Source organism: Mercenaria mercenaria, chromosome 16 (genome assembly GCF_021730395.1).
Source record: "Mercenaria mercenaria strain notata chromosome 16, MADL_Memer_1, whole genome shotgun sequence".
In the NCBI taxonomy this organism is placed as follows: domain Eukaryota; kingdom Metazoa; phylum Mollusca; class Bivalvia; order Venerida; family Veneridae; genus Mercenaria; species Mercenaria mercenaria.
The window spans coordinates 34,457,865-34,484,221 of NC_069376.1; the positions used below are offsets into that span (position 1 = coordinate 34,457,865).

Below are 26,357 nucleotides of genomic sequence, written 5' to 3' on the forward strand. Positions count from 1 at the left end.
ACCCCCGACCTCAGGATTGGAAGGCCAGTGTGCAAACCACTGAGCTATCCGTCCACCATACCAAGTACCAGTTCTTGATGTTGTTCAGTTGGGTTCATCACCATTTCCAACAATCATATTGCCATATATGAGTGACGGTCACTAATGGTGACAAATGTTCACTCTCCCTGGCAAGCTTAGCAACCTAAGTGGCTTACCAGTACGCTTTCATAAGGAACTGACAACTATACATTCGTATGAACTGAGGTAGATTGCAAATGGCCATGGAAGGAATTTCTTCGCTAACCGGATCAAACCCGTGACCTTTGGACTGGCAGCTAACTAGAGAACAGTAACATATGAGCATGAAAGGTTTGTCGGCAAGTAGGGAGGTTGAATTTTTTACTTATAACTTCAACATCAATGTGTGGATTATTTTGTGGATTATTTGTCCTATCACTAATTATGTGATTTTAAGCCTACATGTTTTTCTCAAAGTTGTCCCTTGTGAACCTAGAAAGAAAACTTAAAAGCTTTAAGAATCAGATCGAGAACCCTCGAAATATGCTTGACATGGATGTTGCTGTAAGAAGCAGATTTCTCAACCTCTGTCCTATTCAGCAGTATTACAGATGGGGGCATGAATGCCAAAAGAACTTTCAAAGTTACTCTGCATTTAGAGGAAAGTAAAAGGTTTTAAAATAACAATGACAGCACGCTCCACTATTCGAAGGCAATTGCCAATATGAATGACTTTCGGTTCTAGAACTGAAATAATGATTCAAGTATTATTTGACTTGATTCTATGATCTCGCTTTAAAACCCTGATAGATATAATAAGTTTTCAACCCAGTAACGCCCTTAGTTTTGACAAGAGCATCTTAATGGTAAAATTTTAACCGTCATTTTCTTACTACAAAACAAAGGGACATAACTTTGCTAAAATTAAAGTAAGTGTTATGGAACTTGATGCTTTTACCTTGCTTTACAACCCTGAAGACATGTGAGAAATGTTAACCCAATGCCCCCATTAGTTTTGGATATAGTAACTTGCATGCAAACACAACAATATCTATGCACAGGAAAGAGGGCATAACTTGTCCAAAATTAAGGTTATGGGAATTGATGCTTTGACCTTTCTTTACATCACTAGAGACATGTATGGAAGATTCAATCCAATATCTGCATTAGTTTCCGAGATAGAAACGTGCATGCAAAACTTTAACCAGCTTTTTCTAAGTTTAAACAGTGGGGCAAAGTTATGGAAGTTGATGTCATATCCTTTACAACATGGAAGACATGTGTGAAGTTTCAACCCAGTATCTGCATTAGTTTTAAAAATGACTTGCATGCAAACCTTTAACCCCAAAAAGGGGTCTGACTCAAGTAAGAGTTATGAGGCTTAATTGTGACTTGTTGATATGACCTTATTCTACACACCCGACGAAATGTGTGAAGTTTTTCCAAACATCTGCATTAGTTTGGATATACTAACTTGCATGTAAAACTTAAACCTGCATTTTCTAAGTCCAAAAGGGGCATAATTTTGTCAAAATGCATATAAGAGTAATGGACTTTATCATCTGTGGTTAGTTAATGACCTTAAAAAGTAAAAATAGGTTTCAAAGCAATATGTCTATAAATGAGACCCATAATTTACATTAGATTCGATCAAGAGTTATCTAATTTGATCTTTTTGGTAGGTCTGATGAGTGGAAAAAGTTGTTTGAAGTTTCAAATTCAGTAGCATCTGTGGTTATTGAGATAAAGCCTTGATAGTAATTGCACTCAAAAGTTTACAAGTCTACCAATGACGCCATGTTTAAAGTGTTAATGCATTCGGCTACGATCACCCGCCTTTCCCAGTTTCAGGAGGTGGGTAGAATTCGGGTGACACAACTACTACCGCCCGGGTAACACGAGTTATACTCGAGTAATACCCAGGGTGACTCGGGTTAGCTCGAGTATGTATGCCGAACGCGCCCAGTGTATAAGGCTGATCACTACCAAATAGAATGTAAGCCTCCGCAGGTCTATCACAAGTAGTCCAAATATAAATAGTACTAATCGTTTTTCGTTTCCCAGTGCATTTTCTCGACAGCAACGTGCTTACTTTTACCCTACCGTGTTTCAGTGTGTATCACTTTGCATTCTATTGAAATCGGCATGTTCCTATCGCATGCTGGGTAAAAATGGCGGCGTAAGAATTTAATGTCTCGAAAAGAGAAATTGAAAGAAGCGAAAAGTAGTAAAATTCAGCGGGTTGTATTTACCGAACTGTAGTTTTCTTATATAAAAGTTAACACCCCCTTTTCTTTTTGTTTTTGTAAAGTAGCGATCTAGTTCTTTATGGGAATATAAGTCTCTGAAAGTCTGATATGCTAGAAAATGTCGAAAAACTGTTATGAAGTAAGTGGATTTAATATGAAATAAAGAACAGCTGGATTTAGTGGTGTTCAGCCTATAATAGGGTCATGGGGGCTGGCGAGATTAACCAATATAAAGACCGTGTACAATATTAGCGATTATTTTTGCCAGAAGATAAGGATTTAGGGAAGTTCTTACTTTCTCACAATGGAAATACTATTCTACGACCTCGGCAACATTATTTTTGCAAAAATAATCTGTTTGCCTTGAAAAATGCGAATAACTTCACACCTTCGGTATCGAGCCACGGAAGCGGCACTGTACAATAAAAGATAAAATTTCAAAAATAAAGTAAACTTTGAGGATATTTTTGCTACATCTTAATTACAACAATGTTTAATGATAATCTGCAATACTTTTTTTATTCATTTTTTTTTGTTTAAAACTTGAAAAAAGGATAATCTAAATACTACCGCCATATTCTCATTAATTCTAACACATTTTTTCTCGGTTATATACAGGCAAAAATAAATTTCATACACTTTACGCAAGTTTATGTCCAGAGGTTTGTTTGCATCTGTATAGTTATTGTTATAAATTTGACGTAGATGGTTTAATCAACATTACGATTTTCAATTTTTTACAGGGTGCTTTCAAGAGAGTAATAATTAATGTAGTGCACAGGAAAAAAGAAAAGACAGAAAGCTGCAATTTCAGTGAGAAAAGAAAACAATCAGACTTGTGCTAACAGAACTTGGATATATAATGAGTTAAAATACAGACAGTAATTCATTTTAATTGGATATAACCATTGACTGAAGAAAGAAAAATGACTTTTTTTCAGTTAGACTTTTAAAAGGCTGGAATCAATATTTGACCTGTTGTAGTGATGTTCAAATATTATTTATATCGATTATATTTCTTCAGGAAACTTGCAAACAAACTTTAAACAAGTGTTAGATTTCTTCTTGTTAAATGTTAAACAAAATCAAAAACATTTGAAAATAAAACATGTACATATTAATATTATTATTAGTTTTTTTGAGTCGGCTAAAGGCCGAAAGCCTTTTGACGAGTCCTTGCTGTTCAGCGATTCTCTAAATGGACCGAATAACACGTGAAGGGATGTAGTTCCATTAGATTTCTCAAACTTCAAACAGTTCACTGCATGAATGAAGTTAAGTTGTGTCAATTCCCTTTGCTTTGACCAATATACGATGTAATCTGTCATATTTATGACTTGTAATTGTGCAATACACGAATGTAACTCATTAAGCATAAATGTGCATTTGAAGAATTACGCAGGCTTACAAAGCTTGGGTAACATCCAGCGAAAGACAAAAAATAGTTCCACAGGGCTCCAGATAAGATGCGTATTAGCATAAATTACGTATAGAAATAATGCAAATACGCATGTCTAATAATTTCTAAGCGTATAAAAACGTATATAAAATTACAGAAACGCACACAATGCTTTTTTAAAAACAAAATTTGAATCGTCTGGATGCGTTAGGTAACATAGCCGATCAGCCTTAATTCTCCCACATTGAACGTAAACACGCATCGTATGATTTCTATAAACTTTATGTGGGTTGAATTTTGCAGTCAGTAAACGGATAAATTATCGGAAGAAGAAGCTCTTACTGGTTTGTTTAGTTACTACTGATATTAAAAATGATTTCAATTCTTATTTTTCGAGAAATAAACAAATCGGCGAAACATTAAATTGTATTTTCTTGTAGTTTTTGAAATCGAAAGTAGATCGTCTATGTTTGGCTGCTCTCACGAAACGAAACAACTTTTTATGAAAAGATTTAAATAAGAGGTAATTTAACCGTAAACTTCAATGTCAGATACTGCCAATTGCTGCTAAATGTCTTCGTATCATCACAATTTGTAAAATATATTGTTGAAACTGGAGAAAAGTGTAATCGTATCCGGATATAATATTTTGGGTAAATATCGAGCTGTGTTATGAAATTTTAAGAAAAACACTAAAAACAAACTGAAACTGGTAGACTATACTGTCAGTACAAAAATCATTAGCCGACTCAGGTCCTTCAGGCCTTTGATTTCAAATTCGTAATCGTTGGGATAGCGTTGGCATCCTTCTTTTGGCCAACAAAGAAATAGAGTAGACCCAACGTTGGACCAACCATAATAGATGAAAAAATGCTGTTGGCCCAATGGAGGGCCAACGATAAGTGTAGGATACCAGTTGTTGGTCCAATTAAGGGCCAACGATAACTGTCGGATATCCATCGTTGGGCCAACGGTGTGCCAACCATTGGGTCAACGTTGTGCCAATTAGCAAAATGGCGTTGGGCCAACGTTGGCAATCTTCGTTGGACCAACGAAGAGTCTGCAGTTGGCCCAACGCATGTCTGCTATCTGGGATGTAGTGTAATGCCCGATACCCCTCTCACCATAGAATTCCAGACAAAAAAAACAAACATTATAATCATATTTAGTAATAAAACCAAATAGGGGGTGAAAAGTCTTCATATGCTATAAAACACCACCATATGCTATAAAACACCAGACTTTTCACCCCCAAATTGGGGGTGAAAAGTCTTGGGAGGAACAGTCTTGGGGGTGAAACGTCTGACACCCTCACCGTAAAACCGGGAACGGCGTTTATTATTGGTTAATACCGAAAAACAGGATTTTATCCATAATGTCGATATCGAGAATATTAAATTTGTATAACCATTTCACAGATTCAGATTAATTGACATGTTTACAGAGCTTGATAGTGAAAAGGGGCATGTCTTAGGACACAATTAAGAACCATCACTGAATTGATAATCAATGTGTCATATGATTCAGCTGATGATGTTGAACAATTAATTAAAAAATACCAGAGACACAGCAAAAGGGGTGCAGGTCATAACGTACCCAAACCAAAACGTACCCACATGGTAAAGCCAAAATGCACCCAAAAAGAGTCAAAATGTACCCATATTAAAATAAAATAGACTAAATATCCATGTATCTCATTAACAATTACACAGGCTTTTTTAAAAATGATTTTGATGTTTCTATTCCTCAGTCTGACATTAAATCAATGGGATAACTTAATAGATTAAAATAGAAACCTGCTTAAAAGCAATATTAATTGAACATGTAGGTATTTTCATGAAGACTTGTGTGAAATGTTATCTTCTTGCGTGAAATGTTGTTTTATCTTCTAGAAAACAGCCAACTGGCAGTTGATAATGTTTCATTTTATTCAATATTCAGTTCCGTATATATTTTTGCTGAGAACATGCAGTCAAATATGACACTTTTTGGGTATATTTTGACTTATAGTGTAGGTACATTTTGGTTTGGGTACGTTTTGACTATAATCCCAGTAAAAGTGCATAAAGCCTGCAACTTTAACTTTAAAGTTTAAGTAGTTTGCAACTAACGAGAGTTCCAATAACACGGGTACTAATCAGTGCCTGCGTCACAGCCTGTGCCGATGAGGAATGAAGGCACTTCGATTCCGGTACCGCAGGCATTTCGCCAATGTTGGCAAATCAAGCAAGATCGGTGAGTGATTTTGTTCATTTTTGTCATTTTGTTACTGCATATAGCATTTTTCAAAAATCGGGGAATGTAGCGGGGTGTAAAAGTACCTCATGAAACGAACAAACTCCTATAGTGGCTCAGTAATGAAGAATTTATTTTAGGAATGTTTAGTAAACAAACACATGTCCCTATTTAATTACCAGTAAAACAATAATGTAAAATAATCATTTAATTTCCATATCACTTTTGGGTCACGGACATTATTTTTCACTAATCCACATTTACCTGTGGTTTCTTCTATATATATATAATAATCTTTTTTAATCAAAATGAAGATATTACAAAATATTTTTGTTATCTGTTTTATTGACAAGTTTGTGTATATTCAATCATAATTATATCAAATTTATAATCATATACACTAGATACTATATTTTGTTCAGGCATTGTCAATTAAGGTTTAAAATATTGTTCTCTAAAATTGTTAATACTATATGTTAAACATTAGATAGCACAGTGTGTAATTCAGCGCTACAGCTAATAGAAAGGCGCAACCCTCTCTCTCAGTTCTGTCATTCCATATTCTCTCTCTCTAAGACTGAGACTGCCCTAACATGCCCTCCAAATAATCAATAAAATAATCATTACTACATGTACATCATCTAAAGCATTCATCTTTTGTATGAATTTGCATATTTTTTCTTTAGACTACCATTTTCATTTAATGCAATATTTATAACATTTTTCTCCTATATGTATTTCAAACTTTTCTTCTAAATAACCACACTGGTTACACATAACATTCAAAATATTTTTATGTTTTCCACATGTTTCTTCAGACTACTGGTTTTGTTGCATTCATAGTCACAAACATCACAGTTACAGCGTTTCTGTCCTGTATGCATTGCCATATGCGCCGTGCCATGAGAAAACCAACATAGTGGGTATGCGACCAGCATGGATCCAGACCAGCCTGCGCAGTCTGGTCAGGCTCCATGCTGTTCGCTTTTAAAGCCTATTGGAATTGGAGAAACTATTAGCGAACAGCATGGATCCTGACCAGACTGCATGGATGCGCAGGCTGGTCTGGATCCTTGCTGGTCGCATACCCACTATGCTGGTTTTCTCATGGCGCGGCTCATATATGTTTTCAGATTAATTCTTTGATTATATGCACTATTTCAAAATTCTCATAGTAAACGTTTTCTCCTCAGTATGTATTCTCATATGTACAGTAGGTTAGACTATTAATTTAAAATAATGCATAATTACAAACAGGACATTAAAAGTGTCTCTATCTTGTATGTGTTCCTGATGAAAACTTTGACTTGGTACATAATCAAAACTTATTGCACTGAAAGCCTTTCTCTACCTTTATATTGCCATATATATATTCATATATTCATTTATTCAGATTAGTCCTATGTAAAATATTTCAAATTTAAATTTTCTCATCTGTATATATTCTCATATGTACAGTCAAGACTACTATGGTTATAATATACATAATCACAAGTAAGACATAAAAAGCTTCTTTCTCATGTTTGTATAACCACATGCATGTCTTATCAGAGCAGAACATTGATCTGCAAAATAAGAAACTATATTTTAAGGGTTTCTCGCACTTATCTATAGCTACATCTGTTTTCATTAAGAACTTTTATGTATATTTACATGTACAATTACGGAATTTACATTAAGGTGTTCCTCTCATGTACGTATTGCTACATGTGATTTAAATGAGAAGCTCACATTCAAGGTTATATATCTTCAAACAACTGCAATTATTACAAGCATAGTCACAAACATCACATTTAAAGCATTTCTCTCCAGTATGTATTCTCATGTGTCTCTTCAGACTACCGCTGTGATTACAAACATAGTCACAAACATCACATTTAAAGCATTTCTCTAAAGTATTCTCCTTTGCATCTTCAGACTACTGCCATCATTACATCATCATGTTTAAAACTTCTCTTTGCATGTATTCTTCTTTGTCTTCCCAGGTTATTGCTGTTATTACAAGTGTAGTCAGAAACATCACATTTAAAACATTTTTCTCCAGTATGTATTCTTATGTGTCTCTTCAGACTACCACTATGATTACAAGCATAGTCACAAACATCTAAACATTTAAAGTGTTTCTCTCCAGTATGTATTCTCTTATGTATCTTTAATCTACTGCCATCATTACAAGCATAGTCACAAACATCCCATTTAAACCCGTTCTCTCCAGTATGTATTCTCCTATGCATCTTCAAACAACTGCACTCATTACAAGCATAGTCACAAACATCACATTTAAAGCGTTTCTCTAAAGTATTCTCCTTTGCATCTTCAGACTACTGCCATCATTACATCATCATGTTTAAAACTTTTCTCTTTGCATGTATTCTTCTTTGTCTTCTCAGATTATTGCCGTCATTACAAGCATAGTCAGAAACATCACGTTTAAAACATTTTTTCCCCAGTATGTATTCTCATGTGTCTCTTCAGACTACCGTATGATTACAAGCATAGTCACAAACATCACATTTAAAGCATTTCTCTCCTGTATGTATTCTCCTATGTCTTTTCAGATGACCCCTCTGACTACATAGTCACAAACACAACATTTAAAGCATTTTTCTCCAGTATGTATTCTCCTATGTATCTTTAGACTATCCCTCTGACTACAAGCATAGTCACAAACATCACATTTAAAGCATTTTTCTCCAGTATGTATTTTATGTATCTTCAAGCTACAGCCTCATTACAAGCATAGTCACAAGCATCACAGTTAAAGCATTTCTCTCCAGAATGTAATTTACTATGTCTCCTCAGATTACTGCCGTTATTACAAGCAAAGTCACAAACATCACAGTTAAAGCATTTTTCTCCAGTATGTATTCTCCTATGTATCTTCAGACTATCCCTCCGATTACAAGCATAGTCACAATCATCACATTTAAAGCATTTCTCTGCAGTATGTATTCTCATTTGTCTCTTCAGATGACCTCTGTCTACAAGCATAGTCAAAAACATCACACTTAAAGCATTTTTCTCCAGTATGTATTCTCTTATGTATCTTCAAGCTACTGCCGTCATAAGAAGCATAGTCACAAGCATCACATGTAAAGCATTTCTCTCCAGAATGTATTCTACTATGTCTCCTCAGATTACTGCCGTTATTACAAGCATGGTCACAAACATCACAGTTAAAGCGTTGCTCTCCAGTCACAAATATCACATTTAAAGCATTATTCTCCAGTAAGTATTCTCTTATGTATCTTCAAGCTACTGCCGTCATACGAAGCATAGTCACAAGCATCACATGTAAAGCTTTTCTCTCCAGAATGTATTCTACTATGTCTCCTCAGATTACTGCCGTTATTACAAGCAAAGTCACAAACATCACAGTTAAAGCGTTTCTCTCCAGTATGTATTCTCCTATGTATCTTTAGACTATCCCTCCGATTACAAGCATAGTCACAATAATCACATTTAAAGCATTTCTCTGCAGTATGTATTCTCATATGTCTATTCAGATGACCCCTCTGACTACAAGCATAGTCACAATCATCACATTTAAAGCATTTCTTTCCAGTATGTATTCTCATATGTCTATTCAGATGACCCCTCTGACTACAAGCATAGTCACAAACATCACATTTAAAACATTTTTCTCCAGTATGTATTCTCTTATGTATCTTCAAGCTACTGCCGTCATAACAAGCATAGTCACAAGCATCACATGTAAAGCATTTCTCTCCATAATGTATTCTACTATGTCTCCTCAGATTACTGCCGTTATTACAAGCAAAGTCACAAACATCACAGTTAAAGCGTTTCTCTCCAGTATGTATTCTCCTATGTATCTTTAGACTATCCCTCCGATTACAAGCATAGTCACAATCATCACATTTAAAGCATTTCTCTGCAGTATGTATTCTCATATGTCTATTCAGATGACCCCTCTGACTACAAGCATAGTCACAAACATCACATTTAAAGCATTTCTCTCCAGTATGTATTCTCCTATGTATCTTCAGATTATCCCTCCGATTACAAGCATAGTCACAATCATCACATTTAACGCATTTCTCTGCAGTATGTATTCTCATATGTCTCTTCAGATGACCCCTGTGACTACAAGCATAGTCACAAACATCACATTTAAAGCATTTTTCTCCAGTATGTACTCTCCTATGTCTCTTCATATTAGTGCTGTAATTCGAAGCATAATCACAAGCCGGACATTTAAAGCTTTTCTCTCATGTTTGTTTTCCCAGTTCCTTCCTTAGATGTCGTCTTTGATTACATGTATTGATAGAAATCATTTTCTCCTGTACGCATTCTAATGTGTTTCTTCAGATGACAGCTGTGACAGTATTCTTTATCTGTTAAATGCCACTTTGGATAACTCCTCTTTTTGGGTATTTGCATGCATAACTATGAGTTTTGTGAAGATTTGGACAGGTAAATGGTTTATAAAGAAATATCGATCATGTGCACAATCTATTCTGTAGTCTATATAGTAATGTCCTAGCTATCTGTATTTGTACAGATATGTACTTGTACATTTTCCGTTCTCCGATACGTTGGCATAGAAAGGAGCTGTTGTACCATTTTCAAAATCTGTAAAGAAACAAATACAGTTACACGTACATAACGAGCGTGGCGTAACAGCTCAAGATCACTTATCTTAATCCATGTAGCTAAACTGAATAAGTTTGTAACATGTAACAAAATGCTATCAAATCATTTCATAATCAAGCCAGTGGTTTCAGCTGAAAAGATTGTCAAAGTATTTCGAATCGCAATATAGTTAAGACTAGCCCAGTCCACTGGTAGACATGTTTTTAATTGAAAGAATTTAGTACACGGTCTCCAAATGCACAAAGCTGTGAAATTATTTCGAATTGTGGCAGGACGTTTTCAATATAGTAATTTAAAGAAAACCTGCCTCATCTGAAGCAGCTTTAAATCAACATGGCTTAAAGGAATTAAGTACTTTCATCGAATGAACACGGCTGTTATTTTTGAAATCAGGCCATATGTTTGATATAATATAATTGCCATGTACTGTAATATAAATAAATGTAAGGAAAACTAACCTGGTGGCCATGTTTATAAACAAACAGAATTATTTCAAGCAAATTCAAAGGTAACTAAAGAAACACTGACAGAAAATCAGACCGGTTCTTTCAGAGAATATGATTTTCAAAATTTTCCATATACCATCTTAGGGAAAAACTAGCACCACTCACCAACACATTCCCCACTGGAGGCATTGTTCTTAAACGAAATTAATTATTTGAAGGAACTAAAGGAAAATTACTTTGAAATCGGGCAACAAGTTTGAGAGATTTTCAAAATTTTCGTTTAACCATATTGGGAAAACTAGTCCCGCAACAATTTTGAGAAACAAAACAGAATAATTGATAGAATTTATATCTCTTTTTCTGGGCACTGGGTTACTCTTCTTTTCTTTGGTTACCAAAGGTCTATAGTGGGTTACAAATGGACACACTTGTGCAGGGGTGCACATTTTGGGCCTTACATGCTTTAAGAAAACAAGTGTGCGATGACAAGGACAGCTGACAGTTACTTCCCTTGGCATTCCTATCGCTAACAATAACATGAATTATAGTATTTAGTAGTATTTAGGCCTTTGCTAATTGCAACATAGTCTTTTAAGTTTATTTGCCGACTGTGCCTTGCCCTACATCTCTCCCCCTCGAAACAATACCTGGGTTTTATGTTGATCTCAAAAGTGGTCCTGGACATTCTTAATCCGGATTTCCAGAATAATCAAGGATTATATAACCTCTGATCTGGAAGATTTTTTATATTAATATATCATTAAATTAAGGAAGTGTATAGACGTACGAATCTGATTCTAGAGGTACGAATCCGTCCATCTAGACAATCTAGTTATGGGTTTTCAAGGGGTACGTACCTCCTTTTTCTAAAGAATTAACATAGTTTACATCCTAAATTTTGTTGAAAAATGAAATAACAAGTAAGCCTTAAACGGTGTTAACTTAAAATTAGGATTTAAATGATTTAAAGATACGAGCGTTCACCCAATTGTTTACTAGTACCTTCTCTTTCATTGCCTAAATAACCGAGGAACTCCAAATGAATACACTGTTCCATGCTCGTGCTGGTTAGTTTATTATAGAACAAACTGTTGATAAAGTGGATCTAACAGTTAAATAAATTATTTATACAGATTTCCTGAAATGCATTGTTTTAAAGCTATTTTTGTATCAAACGTCTCTTTTCGAAGAAACGTGTTAATAAATGTCAAAAATAATACCCTGATTTTAGAAAAAAAGATTTTCCTAACATCCTTAGGACACCGGGCACATTCTTATGCAATCTCGCCAGGCATATGTATGTTCTTGACAACACAGAAAATGACGTCACGCGACCTTTTTTTTTTTTTTTTTTTTTTTGCTAATGGGGAGTCAATTTTCAGCATTTTCTAACGATTTGAAAATACCTGGGCTTTAGCACGTCAGTTCTTCATCTTTGAAAAAATATCTGAACTTGAAATAAACTCAAATCCCACAGGGGTCCGTAACGGAGCAAGGGTACATAGAGATTTTTGGAACTTTGTCAAATCGCCCAAAAGGTCCTTTTTGATGTTGTCTGAAAGTGTCAGCCTCGGGTGTAAGATATTTCCGTATATGGGAGCTGCAGATCTAGACACTTCAGAAATATTTTCAAAATGAATTTCGTGTAATAAATGTTGATTCTACGGAAGCATGAAAGGGCCATCAGATGCTAATACTTTTATCATGTTACTGGTGCGGAAAGGGTATGAAATTCAGCAGAAAAAAAGGAATAATAATATGCACCTAATTATTTTGTTATTTAACATGATATACATGATAATCAGCGCGAACTGGTTGCATACATAAAAGTAGAGCAAGTGGGGACAAGATTGTTTTCTATGTATGGTGTACCAAACTACCAAACTGCATAAAGTTGTAAGACAAAAAAAAGAAAAACGATCCTCTGAACAAATCTAATTATAGACCTGTAAGTATTCTGCCTGAATCATCAAAAATTTTTGGCAGAGCAATTAGCACTTTTCTTTGAAAACATCTTCGATAAATTCTTATGTGCATTCAGAAAAGGACATGGTTGTCAAACCACTCTATTAAAACTTTTGGAAAACTGGAAAGAAGCTCTTGACAATAATCATTATGTTGCTGCAATCTTAATGGACCTCTCAAAAGCTTTTGACTGTTTACCCCATGAAATTCTACTCTGCAAACTCTCTGCATACGGTTTATCTGATCAATCTATAAAATTAAAGTCATCATATCTATCTAACAGAAAACAGCAAGTTAAAATATCAAATGTGGTTAGTAACTGGGCTGAAATTAATAAAGGTGTTCCTCAAGGCTCAATTTTAGACCCCTTTCTTTTCAATGTTTTTATTAATGATATCTTTTATTTCATTAAGGAAGGAAGTCTCTTCAATTAAGCAGACGATAACACTCTGTCTTTTCATACTCCTGATTATCAAAAACTAGTTACTGTACTTCAAAAAGAAAGTCAAATTCTTATTTATGCAGGCAAATCCTGATAAATTTCAAGCGATATCTGTAGGTTAGAAGACTCATGATAAAAATGCAACTTTTCAAAAAGGTGACAGCTCAATTAAATGTGGTGATGTAGTAATATTACTTGGCGTGGAAACTGATTTAAAGATAGTGGGGGCGTAATAGAGTACCTCCTTTTTGAAGAGTATTCAATTCCTACCATAAACCCACATTTACTGCAATTCTCAGGGGGGGCGTAGGTTCAAGCCCTACTGGGACCAATTTTTTTTCTTCTTATTTTTGATTTTTTTCTGGTAAGTTTTTACTTCTTTCAAGACTTATGATAGATTTATTATACAAAAATGGAAAAAAAATATATAACTTGATAAGCGATTTCTTGCTGTTCAAAGTGAATTTACTACTTAAACAGAAGGGGTAGAGTTACACATCTGTAAAAATATTGAGTTACATGTGGTAAAATTTCTCTATTTTGCTTTCACTCTTTAGATTACATATTGTGGAAGAAATTTTGGTAGGTTTTACGTCTGTCCCAAGGTTATTTTTGAATGAAGTAAGCAAAATTCAAAACAGAAACATAGGATTCGACCTTATTTTTTCAACGCTGAAATTAGAATCCTGTATCATTAAATCCGTCTACGTGAGGAACTCTATATAAAATGATATCCACATTTTTATTTTGTGTTTTATAATTGTTTACCAATAGTGTGATGATTCTTTTATTAAAATTAATGGTAAAATGAGTTCTCTGCAAACGTTTTATCAAGCGGCCATCACTTTGAAATTTGTCTCTACTTGAGCTAGAGGAGATACCATAAGTTATACAAAATTTAAAACAAGAGCACCGCCTTGCGGGTGCTGACGCTCATCTGATTTTTTTTGTATAATAGAAATATTGTCCTACCCATGATTTTCTAAGTCTAAAAAGGGCCATCATTCTTGCAAAAAGCAGGATAGAGTTATGTTTCTTGATGTACAGTGTCCACTTATGATGGTGAAAAACTGTTGCAAGTTTTAAAGCAATAGCTTTGATAGTTTATGAGAAAAGTTGACTTAAACATAATATTCAACCAAGAAAATGATTTTTCTAAGTCCAAAAGGGGCAATAATTATTGCAAAAAGCAGGATGGAGTTATGTTGCTTGCTGTACAGGGTCAGCTTATGATGGTGAACAAGTGTTGCAAGTCTCAAAGCAATAGCTTTGATAGTTTAAGAGAAAAAGTTTACCTAAACATAAAACTTAACCAAGAAATCTGATATTTTCTAAGTCCAAAAGGGGCCATAAATCTTGCAAAAAGCAGGATGGAGTTATGTTTCTTGCTGTACAGGGTCAGCCTATTATGGTGAACAAGTGTTGCAAGTTTTAAAGCAATAGCTTTGATAGTTTAGGATAAAAGCTGACCTAAACATAAAACTTAACCAAGAAAACTGATTTTCTAAGTCCAAAAGGGGCCATAAATCTTGCAAAAAGCAGGATGGAGTTATGTTTCTTGCTGTACAGGGTCAGCCTATTATGGTGAACAAGTGTTGCAAGTTTCAAAGCAATAGCTTTGATAGTTTAAGAGAAAAGCTGACCTAAACATAAAACTTAACCAGGCAACGCCGACGCAGACGCCGACGCCGACACCGACGCCGACGCCGACAACCGCTCAAGTGTTGACAATAACTCATCATTTTTTTTCAAAAAATCAGATGAGCTAAAAAACGGCATGGTAAAAGTTGTTAAAAAATTGCAAATCAATGCGAAACACGGTCATCTTTAAGAATATACCAAGCAAATGCAATTTTGTAAACGTTGCTATTACATCTCTACTACCTTAACTTAACCTTTGATCAACATATAACTACAATTTGTAAAAAAGCTGCACAACAAATTAATGTTCTAAAACGGATTGGTAAACATCTCAGTAAATTAAATAGACTTACAATCTTCCATAGTTTTATCTTATCAAATTTTAATTTCTGTCCTTTATCATGGCATTTCTGTAGTGTTACAAATACTAACAACAGGACCATGATGGTCCTGAATCGCTCACCTATCCCCACATGACCCAGTGTTGAACTGAGTATGACGTCGTTATTTCTATTATTTTACAAAGTGACCTAGTTTTTCAGCACATGTGACCTAGATATCATCAAGATAAAAAATTCTGACCAATTTTCATGAAGATCCATTGAAAAATATGGCCTCTAGAGAGGTCACAAGGTTTTTCTATTATTTGACCTAATGACCTAGTTTTTGAAGGCACGTGACCCACTTTTAAACTTGACCTAGATATCATCAAGGTGAACATTCTCACCAATTTTCATGAAGATCTCGTGAAAAATATGGCCTCTAGAAAGGTCACAAGGTTTTTCTATTTTTCGACCTACTGACCTAGTTTTTGACGGCACATGACCCAGTTACGAACCTGACCTAGATATCATCAAGCTGAACAGTCTCACCAATTTTCATGAAGATCTCATGAAAAATATGGCCTCTAGAGAGGTCACAAGGTTTTTCTATTTTTAGACTACTGACCTAGTTTTTGACCCACGTGACCAGTTTCGAACCTGACTAGATATCATCAAGATGAACCTTCTGACCAGTATTCATGAAGATCTCATGAAAAATATGGCCTCTAGAGAGGTCACAAGGTTTTTCTATTTTTAGATCCATGACTGTTTTTGACCCACGTGACCAGTTTCGAACTTGATCTAGATATCATCAAGGTAAACATTCTGACCAATATTCATGAAGATCTCATGAAAAATATGGCCTCTGAGAGGTCACAAGGTTTTCTATTTTAGACCTACTGACTAGTTTTTGACCGCACGTGACCCAGTTTCAAAACTTGACCTACATATCATCAAGGTGAACATTCTCACCAATTTTCATGAAGATCCATTGAGAAATATGGCCTCTAGAGAGGTCACAAGGTTTTTCTATTTTTAGACCTACTGACCTAGTTTTTGATCCCACATGACCCAGTATCAAACTTGCCTAGATATCATCAGGTGAACATTCTGACCAATATTCATGAAGATCTCATGAAAAATATGGCCTCTAGAGAGGTCACAAGGTTTTTCTATTTTTAGATCTACTGACCTAGTTTTTACCCCCACGTGACCCAGTTTCGAACTTGACCTAGATATCATCAAGCTGAACATACTGACCAATTTTCATGAAGATCCATTGAGAAATATGGCCTCTAGAGAGGTCACAAGGTTTTTCTATTTTTAGACCTAAGGACCTAGTTTTTGACCCCACGTGACCCAGTTTCGAACCTGACCTAGATATCATCAAGGTGAACATTCTCACCAATTTTCATGAAGATCTCATGAAAAATATGGCCTCTAGAGGGTCACAAGGTTTTTCTATTTTCAGACCTACTGACCTAGTTTTTGACCCCACGTGACCCAGTTTCGAACCTGACCTAGATATCATCAAGGTGAACATTCTGACCATATTCATGAAGATCTCATGAAATATATGGCCTCTGAGAGGTCACAAGGTTTTTCTATTTTTAGATCTACTGACCTAGTTTTTGATCCACATGACCCAGTATCGAACTTGACTAGATATCATCAAGGTGAACATTCTGACCAATATTCATGAAGATCTCATGAAAAATATGGCCTCTAGAGAGGTCACAAGGTTTTTCTATTTTTAGATCTTACTGACCTAGTTTTTACCCCACGTGACCCAGTTTCGAACTTGACCTAGATATCATCAAGCTGAACATTCTGACCAATTTTCATGAAGATCCATGAGAATATGCCTCTAGAGAGGTCACAAGGTTTTTCTATTTTTAGACCTATGACCTAGTTTTGACCCACGTGACCCAGTTTCGAACCTGACCTAGATATCATCAAGGTGAACATCTCACCAATTTTCATGAAGATCTCATGAAAAATATGGCCTCTAGAGAGGTCACAAGGTTTTTCTATTTTCAGACCTACTGACCTAGTTTTTGACCCACGTGACCCAGTTTCGAACCTGACCTAGATATCATCAAGGTGAACATTCTGACCAATTTTCATGAAGATCCATTGAGAAATATGGCCTCTAGAGAGGTCACAAGGTTTTTCTATTTTTAGACCTAATGACCTAGTTTTTGACCGCAGTGCCCCACTTTAAAACTTGACTAGATATCATCAAGGTGAACATTCTGACCAATATTCATGAAGATCTCATGAAAATATGGCCTCTAGAGAGGTCACAAGGTTTTTCTATTTTTAGATCTACTGACCTAGTTTTTGACCCCACGTGACCCAGTTTCGAACTTGACCTAGATATCATCAAGGTGAACATTCTGACCAATTTTCATGAAGATCTTGTGAATATATGGCCTCTAGAGAGGTCACAAGGTTTTTCTATTTTAGACCTACTGAACTAGTTTTTGACCCCACGTGACCAGTTTCGAACCTGACCTAGATATCATCAAGATAAAACCTTCTGACCAATATTCATGAAGATCTCATGAAAAATATGGCCTCTAGAGAGGTCACAAGGTTTTTTTTATTTTTAGATCTACTGACCTAGTTTTTGACCCCACGTGACCCAGTTTCGAACTTGATCTAGATATCATCAAGGTGAACATTCTGACCAATTTTCATGAAGATCCATTGAAAAATATGGCCTCTAGAGAGGTCACAAGGTTTTTCTATTTTTAGACCTACTGACCTAGTTTTTGACCGCACGTGATCCCGTTTCAACTTGACCTACATATCATCAAGGTGAACTTTCTGACCAATTTCATGAAGATCCATTGAGAAATATGGCCTCTAGAGAGGTCACAAGGTTTTTCTATTTTTAGACCTAATGACCTAGTTTTTGACCCCACGTGACCCAGTTTCGAACTTGACCTAGATATCATCAAGGTGAACATTCTGACCAATTTTCATGAAGATCTTGTGAAATATATGGCCTCTAGAGAGGTCACAAGGTTTTTCTATTTTTAGACCTACTGACTTAGTTTTTGACGGCACGTGACCCAGTTTCGAACTTGACCTAGATATCATCAAGGTGAACATTCTGACCAATTTTCATAAAGATCCCATGAAAAATGTGACCTCTAGAGTGGTCACAAGCAAAAGTTTTCGGACGCACGCACGCACGGACGGACGACGGATGCCGCTCGATCACAAAAGCTCACCTTGTCACTTTGTGACAGGTGAGCTCAAAAAAATGAAACAAGAGCTGTCTCCATAGGATGACACATGCCCCCGATGGCACTTTGAACGAATATTTATGGCCGATGTTAGAGTTTAGGACCTTTGAGCTACGGACCTGGGTCTTGCGCGCGACACGTGGTGTTACTGTGGTACACATTCATGCCAAGTTATTTGAAAATCCATCCATCGATGACAAAGATATGGACCGGACACGCCATTCAATGCACTATCCTTTAACGTCTAAGTGTGACCTTGACCTTTGAGCTATGGACCTGGGTCTTACGCGCAACACGTCGTCTTACTGTGGTACACATTCATGCCAAGTTATTCGAAAATCCATCCATGGATGACAAAGATATGGACCCGGAGACGCCATCAATGCACTATCCTTTAACGTCCTAAGTGTGGGCCTTGACCTTTGAGCTACGGACCTGGGTCTGGCGCGGACACGTCGTCTTACTGTGGTACACATTCATGCCAAGTTTATTTGAAAATCCATCCATCGATGACAAAGATATGGACCGGAAAACCCATCAATGCACTATCCTTTAACGTCTAAGTGTGACCATGACCTTTAAGCTACGGACCTGGGTCTTGCGCGCGACACGTCGTCTTACTGTGGTACACATTCATGCCAAGTTATTTGAAAATCCATTCATCGATGACAAAGATATGGACTGAACACGAAAATTGCGGACAGACTGACAGACCGACAGACGGACAGACGGTTCAAAAACTATATGCCTCCCTTCAGGGGCATAAAAATTCAAGAAAGAGCCTTAAGATTTGTATATGATGATTATGTAAGTACTTATGACCAGTTACTAGTGAAAGCAAAATTACCATCATTGCATGTAAGAAGACAAAGAACTATGGCTATAGAAACTTTTAAAATGTTAAATAATTTGGCACCTCCAGGTCTATCTGATCTAATAAACAAACGTTCAAATTCATCATATTATTTTAGATACTCTAATATTTTACAGGTACCCCAGGTCAGTACAACTAAGTTCGGTAAGAACAGTTTAGGGATGCTGCCCTGTATTGTGGAACTCCCTACCTGACACTTTTCGGCAACAATAATTTAAGACTTTTAAAATTCTAATATCTTGTGGTCAGGAAAGGAGTGTACCTGTGTGGCTTGTCAACAAGTATAACTTATCCATAATGCAGTGGCATGCATGCCTTTATCAAATATCCCTACTGGTTTTTCTGTTTGACTATTTTTGCATGTTTTTTCCACTACAGTTGTAAATATTATTATTTGTGCTTCTTAGACTATGTGCTTATCCTCCAATACCTTTTCAGTTTTGTAACCTAATCTTGCTTGTTTTAGTGTTTGCTTGCCATCATACGTATTATCAATATATGCCTGTTTTATTCCAAATCTGAGAGGTTTATGCTAATCTGTTCTCCTCAAACCTGGTTTGAAGGGATACGCTTTCTTAGCTTTTCCCTTATGAAATAGTCAAAAAGCTGTGAACATGCCGCGAACATACCTATTCGCAGGAAATATTTGTGGGATATTCGCTGCTACCGAGATCGGTTTGATACTAGTTCGCGGGATATTCGCAGGAAGACCAATGATCGCGGCATGTTCATGAGAAGAACTTAGAAGATTATAATCTTTTGTTAAACTGTTACTGAAGAGCTTTTATAAGAGCAGGTATTTGTATATCAATTAATTTGTAACATTATCTGTAAGGTCACAGTATGAGTCTGATAAGTTAATTACAACCAGATATTCTGGACATGTTTAGAAGAAAATAAGTGTGCATTACAGACAGTTTTCATAAGTGCTTCTTAGAGGCCGATAGGAATATATACTTTTTGTGGTAAGTCAGAAAATTTATGTTTAATATATATACTCATAAATCTCAATATTAACATAAGGAATTTTGAAAATGAAATACATATGCTTAACCTTCTGCAGAGCTGTATCAGATTATCTAAAAAGAGATATAAAACTAGCTTATTTTGACAATTTCTAAGCTTCATAAGTCTGTCATTAACATGTAAAACTAGGACAGATTTGTAGTGATTCATATAACTTATAAGCAGTGTGAAGAAAAAACATTGGGATGAAATGAATACATGCATTCAGACACTGTTATTGAAATGACAAGTAACAGTTAAAATTTAAACATATTTTATCATTTTTAAAATGCTCCAAATATGATATGAAAAAGTTCAGACATTGACAATTTGAATTTGTTACAACCTCAGTGTTCAAGTTTATTAAATAAATTTAGATCCCTGATTCCTATTGATTTATTTGTTTTTGCGCTATCTGTACATGCTTTTTGTACACAATTTCTGTAGTGATGGTTTTCAGTTCGCGGCATGTTCGCAGCAACAAGTTTGCGGGATGATCGCAGCAACTTGTTCGCGGGAAGTTCACAGCTACTTGTTTGAATCAGATTCTAGAGGTACGGATCCGTACCCCTAGACACTTCCCAAACAAAAAAAAGGCCCAATAAACCCAATTTAACCGGTTAAAACCGCCCCGGTCAATACTCGCTGAAGTGGTCAATACTGGTCGATTGGTCAATACTGGTCAATTAGTCAGTACTGACTGTTGAAATATTTTGCAAAGTTTATGAACAATTAAATAATGACTGTCTAAGAGCATTTGGGGCTTGATTATGGTGAATGCAGGCATTATTATTTAGTTAAAGCAACCTAATCAGTACTCCTAAATTGGTCAGAAGTGGTCGGCTGGTCAATACTGGTTGAATCTTTTGGTCATTGAACATTTTCTGAAAGATTGAATAACAAAGATATATTTTATAAACTGTAGCAGTAGGTGTTTGATTCACAAGTGATGAATCTAATTATTTTTACTGGAATAAATATTTAATGAAAAATTGCTGTGAACACCTGGACCCTTTCATGGAAGTGGTTTGTGTTTTGAGAGCAGTTGTCACATTTCCTAATTAACACATGTCTTACAATATACAACAGATGTTGCTGGCCTGTTTATCTAGTCACTAATTAGCTGTCATGATCAATAATCCCACTGTATTATTCTCAATGCTTGAACATGGTAACTTTATTTTAAAAATAAGTAATGCCATCATAATATTCAATTGACCAGTATTTACCAGTACATGTACTGATCAGGAAAACTGCATAGGACCAAAATTTGAATTGACCAGTACTGTCCATTTCACTGAGTGTAATTTATAGTAATAAAACCTTTAATTAATTTAAAATCAAGGTAACTGTAAGAAGATAAAAGCATTGAATAAACTAGTATTGACCAGTCTAAGTATATTGTCCAAAATGGAGCCTGACCAGGACACACTGCCAAGGACCAAAATTGAATCGACCAGTATTGACCACTATACTTTTTAATGAACAAACTTTATATTATTCAAATTGCTTTATTATTTTTATATTACTATTACAGCCTGTGTTAATCTGTGAATGTACAATGTATAAAAGTGTTGAATAAACCAATATTGACCGATCAAGAATAACCCTAGTATTGAATCGACCAGTATTGACGGGTATTGACCAGTATTGACTGGTTTTAACCAGTATTGACCACCGGCCCGGTCAATACTCATATTGACTGGCTTTTTGCCAACATTGCTCTGGTCATGATTAGCATAGTCCACTCAGTTTTTACCCTGTATCGCTTGTATAATAATTTGCTTTGGTTTGCTTTGTGTGCTGCATATGTTTTATATTTGTATGCTTTTTTTACAGCTCTTATATTTGTTCATTCAATATATGTTATAGCAGTCGGTTATAAAAGCTCTTCTCGGGCTTATGTTTTCTGTTATGATATATGTGATATCTTGCCGACTTTAAATAAAGGCAGTGGCTACGATTACGGTACCGTAATCCTAGCCTCCGATTCTAGGATTACGGAAGTTCCGTATTCCTAGACAACCCTATGAGGACAGGCTAGGATTACGAAAGTATTTAAGAGGCATTAAATATATGTTATGACATGCATAACTCTTATTGTAAACTTACTTATTTCACATAAAATTGCGTGTTTTTTTCATGCCTGCCCTATTATCTTGTGTTATCGATCAGCCATTTTGGTATATTTTAGTATAATCTTAACAAGTTTAACTTTTAAAAAGCTAGAAAGTGGCTCGCTTAGCTCTTGTTCTAACAGGGCAGTTATGAAGCACAGTGATATGCCAGTGAAAATTATAGGGTCTGTGATGCCTGGATAGGTCAGTGGTAGAACGTTTATTGTGGGTACACAGGTTAAGTGTTCAATGCCTGAACGTGAGCATTTTACCAGAAATTCCCTTACTTTTTGCTTAGCAAAAAGAAAACCAGCTTCCTCTCTCTTGTACATTCATGGCGATGGATATCATATAGCGTAATATAAGTTACAGCTATGGCGATGAGAAATTATGTCTTGCACATCTACATGTTTTCAGTTTTTACCGACCATGCTTGTGTTGATTACTGAACCTCCAGTGTAGAGAGTTGCAAAAACCGAAAAATTTAACGAGAAGAGCCGAAAAGGAAGGAAGGGAAAAAACGATAAATTAAACAAGAAGAACCGAAAAGGAACGAAGGGTACTGTATTCTGTGTTGATAACGCCTTGAAATTTTGCCTTATTACTATTTCAGATCTTGTCTACATAGTTCTGAGGTGTATATTCATTCATTTTTTCCAGAAAAGGAGCAATCTGAATCTTTCTGCATAATTTCAACAACTACAATAATCGGTGCAATCGATGCATTTTCTACTTGCATAGACTGGTCCTTTGCGTGTCATTGAGCTTTTTTGTGTTCATTAATATAAGATGGTTGCGGCCTATGTGGATAACATGACTTTTTCGTAAACCAGCTTTCGATTGGTCACTTTTTGTAAGCCTGCTTTCGATTGGACACTTCTCATAAAGGAAACGCTATTTTGTTTTCTTGGTTGCTGGCTTGCATTTGTAATGAAAGTAAAAAGCTGAGAGCCAGGTTTAGGAGATGTTCTGCCTTTTATGTAGATTTAATAGTAAAATCCTAAAGTAATACTGGCTCGTCGAGCGAGCCAGCATTAAACAGGCGAAATCGACATCCAATTTATACGTTTTTCTTTCCAAAACCATACTAAATACTTTTATTGTTTTGAAAATTGGCAGACAAATGAAGAACTAGAAATTGCTTTTGTATAAAAGTGCATGTCTCCCCCAATGCAAAGTCCTATAGGCAAGAAGTCAATAGGGGTCAGGAGCAAAGGTCAAAGAGACACTGATGGTTGGCTGCAATAGGGATCATCTACTTGGCATGTCCAGTCATCCCACTAAATTTCAACACTCTTGGCCTGGTGGTTCTCAAGTCACTGTTCAGGCTCCTGTGACCTTGACCTTTGATCAAGTGACCTTAAAATAAATAGGGGTTATCTACTCTGCATGTCCAATCTATGAAGTTTCAACATTCTGGGTCAAGTGGTTCTCTAGTTATTGATTGGAAATGGTTTTCAATGTTCAGGCCCCTGTGACCTTGACCTTTGACGGAGTGACCCGAAAAACAACAGGGGTCGTCTACTCCAGCAGCCCTACAACCCTATGAAGTTTGAAGGTTCTAGGTCAAATTGTTCTCCAGTTATTGCTCGGAAATGAAGTGTGCCGTACAGACAGACGGGCGGCCGGCCGGACGGGGCAAAAACAATATGTCTCCCCCAGAGGGGGGGGAGACATAATTATATTCTTAATAATAGCTCAAAAGGATTACTAAAGGGGCATGATGGCCCTATACCGCTCACCTGTTATCATTGCACTTGAGGACAAGAAGGTCCTCAGAAAAAATATCTAAGTCAAACGACAGGAACAACAATGGGAAGAAATTTAACCAAAAAGAAAAAAAATCTTACAAGGTATAGATATGTTAAAATACACCTAAAAATTGGAGGTACAATCCATGTTGTACCACAGAAAACTGGTCTCTTGTTTTCCCTATGGCCAATAATAAAAAAGTTACTAAAAACTAGAGATGCTTTTGAGAAAAGCGCATGTCTCCCACAACTGCCCCTATGTAAAATGTCTAGTTTCTTTAGATGGTTTAGACGAGTGGATCCAATTATATGGTCTGGATGAGTGGATCCAATCAGTAATTCAAGGGCCATAAATCGAAAGTGCTTGGGTGGATTTGGCTAGTTATCGAACTTGGCTAAGGTCTTATGGCCAAACACATTTTGTTCAAGTTTAGTGAAGATCGGATGAGAAATGTTGGATTTAGAGAGCGGACAAGAGTAAAAAGGCGGATTTTTCGGTAATTCAAGGGCCGTAACTCCAAAATGCCTAAACCGATTTGGCTAGTTATCTAACCTGGCCGAGGTCTCATGGTCAAACACATTTTGTTTAAGTTTGGTGAAGATCGGATGAGAAATGTTCGACTTAGAGTGCGGACAAGAGTAAAACTGCCAATTTTTCGATAATTCAAGGGCGGTAACTCCAAAATGCCTGGACCGATTAGGCTAGTTATTGAACTTGGCCGAGGTCTCATGATCAACACATTTTGTTCAAGTTTGGTGAAGATCGGATGAGAAATGTTCGACTTAGAGTGCGGACAAGAATAAAACTGCCAATTTTTTGATAATTCAAGGGCCGTAACTCCAAAATGCCTAAACCGATTTTGCTAGTTATCGAACTTGGCCGAGGTCTCATGGTCAAACACATTTTGTTCAAGTTTGGTGAAGATCGGATGAGAAATGTTCGACTTTAGAGTGCGGACAAGAGTAAAACTGCCAATTTTTCGATAATTCAAGGGCCGTAACTCCAAAATGCCTGGACCAATTTGGCTAGTTATCGAACTTGGCCGAGGTCTCATGGTCAAACACATTTTGTTCAAGTTTGGTGAAGATCAGATGAGAAATGTTTCATTTAGAGTATGGACAAGAGTAAAAAGGCTGATTTTTGGTAATTCAAGGGCCATAACTCCAAGACGCCTAGACCGATTTGGCTAGTTATCGAACTTGGCCGAGCTCTTATGGTCAAACACATTTTGTTTAAGTTTGGTGAAAATTGGATGAGAAATGTTGGACTTAGAGTGCGGACAAGCTTTGTGACAGACACACACACACACAGACTGGAGTAAATCAATATGTCTCCCACACCACTGTGTGGTGGGAGACATAATAAGCTATTTATAGTAACGTAAAAAGGAAGTAATTAAAAAAAATATTGTAAGTGGACAAAAGAAGGATCTGCCAAATAAATCTGTTGACATAAATGAAATTTCTGATCAGTATCTTCAGTAGTTATGGAGATATAACAATTTTAATTTGAAATAAAGGGAGGTAATTTGACATAAAATCAGTCCATAGTTATCTACCCTGATTGTCTCAGTCCAACTAATAACAATAATGAAATTTCAAATAAGTCCTGTAAGTACTTACTGATATAAATCCATTTTGATTAAAATCAGGGGAGGTAATCAGATATAAAATAACTCTGGAACCTATGATTGGATCTGATTTCTCATGGAATCCAAGATTTATTGTTGTTGAAGATATTTTGGAAGTTTGTATCAAATAAAACCATAAATGAAGTCTCTATATGGCTGCAAAAGCCAAAATAGCCAATTTTGGACCTTTAAGGGGCCATAACTCTGGAACCCATGATGGAATCTGGCCAGTTCAAGAAAGGAAGCAAGATCTTGTGGTGATACAAGTTGTGTGCAAGTTTGGTTAAAATCAAATCATAAATGAAGCTGCTATTGTGCAGACAAGGTCAAAATAGCTAATTTTGGCCCTTTCAGGGGCCATAACTCTGGAACCCATTAAGGGATCTGGCCGGTTCAAGAAAGGAA

General features: G+C 36.1%; 1 protein-coding gene across 1 annotated transcript in view; it reads right to left on the reverse strand.

Annotated features, from left to right (window-relative positions):
- The window catches only part of LOC123540961 (zinc finger protein 808-like), an 80,395-nt gene that overhangs the window by 41,067 nt on the left and 12,971 nt on the right, over positions 1 to 26,357 (reverse strand). The gene's annotated exons all lie outside the window — the stretch shown is intronic.